General features: G+C 40.4%; 1 pseudogene; it reads left to right on the top strand.

Moving 5' to 3' along the window:
• The first annotated feature begins 2,305 nt into the window (after positions 1-2,305).
• Positions 2,306-8,593, top strand: LOC113862302 (annotated as a pseudogene).
• Positions 8,594-8,918: the final 325 nt, after the last annotated feature.

Below are 8,918 nucleotides of genomic sequence, written 5' to 3'. Positions count from 1 at the left end.
GAGAATTCAACTTCTCTCTCCGGAGGCAATCCAGGCACGTTCTCGGGAAAAACTTCAGGATATTCACGAATGACAGATATCTCATCAAGCACAGGGTCATCCTTAGGATCGTCAAAAGCAAAAACTGCGAAAATTTTCATTTTCGCATCCCTTGGATCACGGGTACAATGAGCATCTTGACTTTCTTGAGTTTCCCCCTTGGTCCTTTCAACATTGTTCAAACTAAAAGCTAACTTCTTATTTGGACAGTCTAACATGACATGGTTGGTAGAAAGCCAATCCATACCTAGGATGACATCCAAATCAGAGAGGGGTAAACAGATCAAGTTAACAAGGAATTCTTGACCTTCCAAATAAATATGACAATCACGAAAAACAAGGGAGGTGGCAATAGACGGACCGGCAGGGGTAGAGACAATAAGGTTTCCGGTCATAGGAGAGATAGGCAACTCCAACTGCCTCACATAATCATTGGAAATAAAAGAATGCGTTGCTCCAGAATCATACAATACTCTTAAAGAAACACCATTTATAACACACACACCTTGGATCAAGTCATCAAAGTGAGTGGCCTCAGCACCGCTCATCGTGTACACGCGTCCCCTCATGTCAGGTCTTCCAGAAGGATTCCTAGAGTTAGTAGGATTTGGCTGACGATGATTTCCCGTCTGATTCTGACCTCTATTGCTACGATTTCCATTCCAATTTCTCCCCTTGTCGTTTTCTCTTGCATTATTCCTCGCCAAATGGCAAGAAGAGCTATAGTGGCCTCACTGACCACATCTAAAGCAAGTCACAGATTTTGGTGGCAATCTCGTTGGAGATGAGGTCCTCCACAGCTAAAACAGCGCAACTCAGGTCGCCTCTGTCCTCCATGGTCTGGTCATCAAGTGTCAAAAGAATTTCCCTTTTGCTGGTAGTTGGGGCAGTGGTACGGCTTCTTCCCATCTCGTATCTCTCTCCTCTTGAAGTCAGAACTCCCCACATTCCTTCGAGGTCCAGTGTTCTTCCATGCAGCTTGTCTTGCCTTTGTGTCATCCTCATAAATTCGGCACTTGTCTACCAATTCAGGGAAATGCGCAATCTGTTGGTAGCCAATTGCTTGCTTGATATCGGGCCGGAGTCCACTCTCGAACTTGGAGCATCTAGCTCGGTCATCGGCATGAGAAAAGTAGGAGCAATACCTCGACAGCTCGTCAAACTTGGCCGCGTACTCCCCTACACTTGTACTTCCTTGCTTCAGGTTCAGAAATTCTAGCTCCTTTCTCCTTCTAAGATCCTTAGGAAAGTACTTCTCAAAGAATCTACGTCGGAAAGTTGGCCAATCAATAGCGGTCCCATCCGTCACCAACTGTTGGCGAGCAATCCTCCACCAATGCTCTGCTTCACCCACGAGCATGAAAGTAGCATAAACGACCTTCTCGTCGTCCGGACATGCCATGGCCTCAAATACCTTCTCCAACTCTTCCAGCCAGAGTTGGGCTCCATCAAGGTCAAATCCTCCACGAAAGTGAGAGGGCTTGTTCTTACGAAACTCGGATAGTCCTTGGTTCGGAGCTGGCTCGTGTTGCCTCTCCAGGATACCCACTACTCTCTCGAGCAAGGTATCAATAGTAGCATTCCTTTGTCTCCAAGCCATGGAACTCTGAAAAACAAGTTGCAGGCAAGTAAGACAGCAGGACTACCCTAAAGCTAAGAATCACCATCAATCAGAAAAATAAAACCTAAGGTAAAAACAACTCGTCAATCAATTCACACAAGTTTGGGCAGTTAGGACCATACCCAGGGCCGAATGGATTGAACTGCTCTGATACCACTAAATGTGTAACACCTAATTTCTACCAAAACCCCATATACTAATAATATGATTTAAGACTTTACAATATGACACACCTAAATTAGACGAGTGAGAGAACTCAATCAAACAGTATTCACATTCCAACTCAAATATTTAATTTATCAGAATAGCTCGAATTAACTAAAGATAACGAGTATAACAATATACTTGCATCGAGTTCACTCTTCATAAATTATATAATTTTACTAATCTCGCACCTCAACAACATACAAGTCATTTATGTTCATTACTCCAATTATTCTCAGGATGATTCTAAAATGACGGCACTGTTGAAGATAAAAAAAAATTATGGAAATATAATAAAGAGTATGTTGGTAAAAGAAAAGTATATATATATATATATATATATATATATATATATAAACCATCCAATCAAAGTGTCCAAAAATCAAAGCCAAATAACCCCAAAGTTCAGTGTTTCAAAATAATAAAAACAACCCAAGTCCTATGAGCAGTATTAATCCATGATAAAATAAAACAACTACAAATAAAACTCTGACGGAAAGGAATCCTCGCTGGGGTCAGACTCTATTCCGTCGGAGTCGTGAAAGTCGTTCACTGGTTGAGGACGAGGAGAGGGCGGCAGGTCGTCCGGGTCACTATCAATCCAGCCGATAGTGGGTGGGGACGATCGAGAAGTAGGTGGTGGTTGTGAAGGGCGTCGGACAGAGGGTCCAGCTTCGTTGGGAGGAGATGCTCGAATCTGTGGGAGGTGGCGAGATACTGGTCTAATAGAAGACTCGATAACCTCAATATCTTTCAACTCAGGGGCAGGAGAAGGGCTGGGAGGAGGGATAGGCTCGGGGTCAAGATCGATAACGGTCTTACCTTTGTCAATAAAAATTTTAAGACGTTTGGCTGGGGGTTCTTGTGGTGGAGAAGAAGGGGGTGAGTGGATTATGATACTCCGTTCTGATGGTAGAGGTACGGAGACGTCTGCAAAAAGGTGGTCACTCCAGCTAGGCTTCCAATAGCCTTCAGTGAAAGGCCCCATGGTCAGGGAGACCATCCCTTGGTATACGAGACGACGCGTTGCCTGGTTATATCTCCATATTGCTTTCTTGTCGGAATCCTCTCCCCATATCATTGCTCGCTGAGGGTCCATCTGTCATACAGTCATGCAATACACACAAACACACAACAATGGAACACGAACAGAAAGGGTGAGCTCCAATACAATCAGTCATCAAATATTGAGTAAGGAAGAAAATCAGAGTAGTATCAAGCACTTACGAAGTCACATTTCAATAAACACGCATTCATAACAAAATGCCCAATAAACAGTTACAAAATGCAGGCGGAGTCACAGAGATTTGTCGCAACATAATTTAAACACTAACGCTTAAAACGTCACTACTTCCTCAGTTTGTTCCCACCATTCCTCCAGTCAAGGTGATCGGAGGCCCTCGTTCCCTACAGTCAGGATTAGTGGAGGTTTCGATGGCGACGTGTCCTGGCCACGGTGAGCTATTCCGCACCATTGGGGCAACCCCCTCCACTACCCCCAAGGTCCTTCCCTCAAACCTGAACACTCACAGCCCTCAGCTGTGCTAAACTGTGACCTTGACTCTCCATCTTCCATATCATAAGCATAAGAGTTTCGTAACCGCATTCTCACTTCACCGTTTTTGAACGCACATTAAATTTCCAAAGGTCACAAACCACATAACCAAATCCACACTCATAAGTGCTAGTACGTTCAAAGAAAAGAAGAACCATTCATCCACGGTCCGAGAATAAAAGAAAAGGAGAGAAGATGAAGATAGTTATAAAAATTTTGTTGAAATATCATAGTCGAAATGTACCTTTGCAAACAAAAATAATCATCAAAGAATCATGGAAATGACCACAAGTTTAATCGCACATGCAATTCATTTCTACCACAAATTTTTCGTAAAATAGTGATTAGGTAGTGAGAAAATCCGTTTAGGTTAAGAAAAAAATAACGGGTTCCTTGGTCAAACAAAAATTTAAATCGAGAGAAAAGGGTGAGTTCTCTTTTCCATATACTTGTTTTCCATTTTTGAAGGAGGAGAAGGGTAGTCTATGAGAACCGAGAAGAAAACAAGGATTCATGTAGAGATTTTAACATGCAATGAGATATCCGTTAAAAGTCATCATTTTTATTCAATAGTAAAGGCAAACAACCGAGACTCATGCAAGGATTTCAATATTATCAACATGCAAAACTATTTCAATCTCAATCAAGTTCACGCAAGTTACAAAACATGGATTTTTAGAATACTAACCAAATAAAATCACCATGAGATGAAGAAAAATGGTTTGCATGTAAATTCCATTGATGAAGATCGGAGACGAAAACAAGAAGAAGAGAGTGCATGCAGAGTTTACAAGTTAACGAACAACCACATGCATTCAAGCGCAAACAAGAGCTCCCCTAACCTTGTTTGGTTTGAGAAAGAGAGATAGGCTTGGCCTTGGTACTAGCAGGATCTTGGTCACGACTTGAGTCCTTGGTGTTTGGTCGCCTTCTTGAGCGGTTGGTGATGAAGTGTGTTGTCCATGAGAGAAAAGGGCATAGAGGGTTTGGTGTGAGGGTGAGAAGGTGTCGAGAGAGAAAAGAAGTAGTGAAGTTGAGAGTGTTTTTGAAAAATAAGGGGAAAAGGACGCGTCAGGATTATAAGGTGTCCTTATATAGTGTGGCTTAAAGCTTTTGCCCATTCGTCTTCCAGGGGCTGATGGTGAGGAGTTGCACAACAAGGGTTTTAGGGTTAGGTTAAGTGAAGTGACATATCTTTTCGCCTTTCTTGTTGAACAATCACGCCTCTTAGATGTCCAGGTGCATGTGACACGAGTTGTCAAGAGCATTGAATGCATAGAGTGAAAAAGGAGTAAGTCTTTAATGTCCCACACGTCTCCACAAGCTAGCCATCATGGTGGAGTAACCGAGTGGTGGGTTGACCTGGGCAAGAGTGAGTAATCAATGCGTGTTGGGGGCTAGGGTTCGTTTGTGGAGGGAAATGGGTTCAAATCCTTCGTGTCCCATGAATTTGAAAGGGTGATGTCCTTTCGAGTGGCTAGTGAAAAGGTTATGCCCCTTGGACTCCTCGAGACAAGGTGACGCCTTTCTCTTTGCCTTGGGCGTGTGGCCAGTGCTATAAAACAAGAAATAACTGCATGCAATTAATGAGGCATAGTTTCTAGAATAAATGTTGCTGTTTAAGTTTCTCGTGAGGCTAAATGCGGTTAAAAGGTAATTTAGGTAACTTGAATAACAGTTTAAATGAGGCAGGTGAGGTCCCCTCGGTTTAAAAGCAATTAAGACGCGGTTATTAGGGAATTAATGCAAGGTGCACGGATTAAATACGCATGAGAATCTAAAAAGTTTGCAATTAAGGGGTGAATATGCAATTAATGTCATGCACAGTTTTGGGTTTTAAATGCCTTAGGTGGCGACTTCTTAAGCTAACATCATCACTCCCTAAATGCGGCTGGCGGTTCCAATTATATGGGAAAGGGAATTTGAGCGTGTGTCCATTCATTTTCTCGAGAGGTTGAAGGTAAGTGGGAGGTAATTATGGTGCATGTAACGGCTAGGTGAAAGGGCTTCTCGTGAGAGTGATTAAGTATGAGGAATTTCTCAATAAATGATCTAAATGTCAAATGGGATTAAATTGGTCAGTTATAATAAAGGGCACGAGAATAGGAAGAGTTTACGTTTCGGGAAGGGATTTTGGGCTCTAATCTTCCTTTAATTCTCAGCTGCACCTTTTATGAGGGAATCTCAATTGATTGCAATTTAACATGTAACGGTTTAGGAAAGGACAAACGGCTATATTTAATTATGGCAACTAGGGAATTGATAATTGTATTAAATGCAATTATTTAGGCTCAGAATCTATGTCATTATGGTCGGTTTCTCTCTCTCCTATCTCATGCATTAACGAAAATTGGTTGCCCTAATTAAAAGGGATATATTTGAACAAAATCATAAGGTGTCTATTCGAATTTCTCCCTCCCCCTAGGCATTGAATGGCTTTTCGGCTACAAGACTTAAATGAGGAAAGATTGAAAAGTGTCTCTTGAAATTTTGTTTTGCACATGGAATCTAGGGCAAAAGGGTGGCTTTCCTTAAGTGGCTAATTAAGGTTAGAGAGGAAACGCCACACGTGTAGTTCTACTAGTTTAAGAAAATATCTAGCAAAAATTAAATAACATGAATCAAAAAAGATAATGTAAGCATTAATCGCAATGATCATGAAGTAAAATGGGGTCCTCCTATTTGACCAAAAGACATTTTTGCCCTAAGGTTAATCTCACTAACCTAGGATTATTTAAGATAATTTCATCATGTAATTATTATAACACATGCACATAAAAATTCACATCAAACATTACCACAAAAATAACAAGCTCTATCGTGCAGCAGGGACCCTTGCAATTTAAATAATCATCATTAAAAGAGAACATTCATAAAATCAACAAATCCACAAAATCATAAAAAATGCACGAAAATCAATCAATATAATAATAGTAGTACTAATAAAGGCTAACTAAACTCGGATAACCCTAAGTACACAAATTAAAAATTGGGAATGTTACAAATTATGCATTGAGTTTGTAGTTTAATATTCTTACAAAAGATGATAAGGTTCATATATTTATTTAGATGTGACACACTGCAAAACACTAAAACAACAGAAGATCTAGACACCAAAGAATATCATATTCATAAAATCAACCTTGGGTCGAGGGTAACAGAATTCTCAATGACAACAATACTCTAATCAGGTCCATTTGCAAAACTCAAAAGCTCTACCGAGGAAGGAAGAAGCAAAGTTGCATGCAATCAAATCAAACACTCACCATAATACTTCTCAGTTCATTACTTCATTCAAGGAATGAAAGAAAGCAAAGAAGAACTCCATGCATGCACACTGATCATTGATTTAAACAAGGTAATCAACCAAACATACACAAAGTTGCATCACCATAGTCACAGAACAAGTCATTTTCATGCAGGTTGATCAACAAGTTTTAACGGAGTTTCACTCATCATTCAAAATATCCACCAAAACACCCCATCTATGTACCTTCCCTAACTCACTTATCAATAGGAATAAAAAAATTAAGGTTTTCTGAACATGTCCGAGAAGTCAAATAAAGGACATAGAAGCAGGAAATATGATGATTATAACATGCAATAAGATTGTTATCAAGATCAGTCACCATGCAAGCAGATCGAAGCATACTTTATTTACCAAATGATTCAAAAATTCGTGCTTTACTCTCCAAGACTAAACTGAAAAGAAAAGTGAGATGTATTCAGGAAAAACAACATGCAGTACGGTTTCATTTAGTAACACCTATCACAACCAACAAGGAAAGCATATTCATATAGGTAACATGAAAATAACAAATCATCGGTGACCTGCAATGAACTTTACCCACAATCGCACCCATGCAAGCATCAAAGCATTAGTCAATGATTAGGTTTGATGAGAATATTGAGGGATGAAGAGAAAACCATCATGCAGTTAGTTTCAATGGCATTCATGAGTGGAGCGAGGAAAAAATACATGCAACAAATAATAACGCATATTCAAGTACAAACACATGGACCCCTTTACCTCAAATGCAATTGCATGTAAAAGTCGCAAGTTAGTGCAGCATGTAGAAGCTTCCTTCCATCAAGTTCGTGTCTTCTTTTCTCTGAATATGGCAAAAGCATAGCATAATCTTGAGTTTGTGGTTCTCATTTTGGAGGAAAGGGCCAAAGAATATATCTTGGGCGTGCTAAAGATTTGAAGGGAAAAGGAGTTCTAAGATCTTTTGTAGAAGTGCAGTAGCAACGATTTGAGCATTAATGGTTTGTGCGTAGTTCTCAACTTGTCCCACCCAACAGTTTCAGTTCTAGCATTGATGCTTTTTCACGTCTGCGAACGAAATGCAAACCAATCACCTCTAAGATCAATTGTGGAAAAAGCAGAGACATGCGATCTTTCAGAACCAACCGTGCGCATTGGGAGTCGTGATGGGATGTGCGTGGATGTCTATAACAACGGCTATTACAACGGCAATCGTATTGTAATGTGGAAATGCATAGACCAGCTTGAAGAGAACTAGCTGTGGACCTTGAAAGCTGACAAGACGATAAGGTCCAAGGGCAAGTGTTTAACCGCCTACGGTTCTGATCCAGGAAATTATGTCATGATAGGTGATTGCAGCTCGGCAGTACCGGAGGTCACTTATTAGGATATATGGGACAATGGAACCATTATCAATTCAAAGTCAGGCTTGGTCTTGAGTGCTGAATCTAACACCATGGGAGGGACACTCACCGTGCAAATGAACGAGTATCTAATGCGACAGGGCTGGCGTACAGGCAATGACACAAGCCCTTTTGTAACTTCAATCGCCGGGTATTTGGATCTTTGCATGAAAGCTCACGGAAGTAACATGGGGCTGGCTGATTGTGACAGCAATAAGAAAGAGCAGCAATGGGCACTTTACCCAGATGGTTCTATACGTCCAGTGCAAAATACAGACAACTATTTAACTCCTGAAGAGTTCAAAAAAGGAGCTACCATTGTCATGATGGGTTGTAGCAATGCATGGGCTAGCCAACAATGGGTGTTTTAAAATGACGGTACCATTTATAGTTTATACTACGACATGGTGATGGATGTGAGACTCTCTGATCCAAGCCTTCAACAGATAATAATTTCGCCATACACTGGTGAGCCTAACTGAAAATGGGTTATCTTGTTTTAATGGCTTCATGTCTGAGGAGGCAAATGCTGTCTGACTATGAAATACTTAAATAAGAGACAATATCTATCGACCTGCAAAAACTTTCACGCAGTTCATGTCGCCTTGCAATGTTTCTAATGTGCTTAACTAGTAAATCTAGGGTTTAGCAACACCCTGGATCGATAAAATTAGAAAGTAAAGGTGATTGAATATATAATTATAACAAACTGTACGCGGTTCCTTCACCTCAAAATTACAAAATTAAAATTTACACAAATCAAAATCAGTAAATGAAAATCTATAATTTACAGTAAACCTACGATATAAATCTTAGATATATACACTA

This window comes from Abrus precatorius, unplaced genomic scaffold (genome assembly GCF_003935025.1).
Source record: "Abrus precatorius isolate BTA unplaced genomic scaffold, Abrus_2018 Scaffold3, whole genome shotgun sequence".
Classification (NCBI taxonomy): domain Eukaryota; kingdom Viridiplantae; phylum Streptophyta; class Magnoliopsida; order Fabales; family Fabaceae; genus Abrus; species Abrus precatorius.
This window is presented reverse-complemented; position numbering and strand designations above follow the sequence as displayed.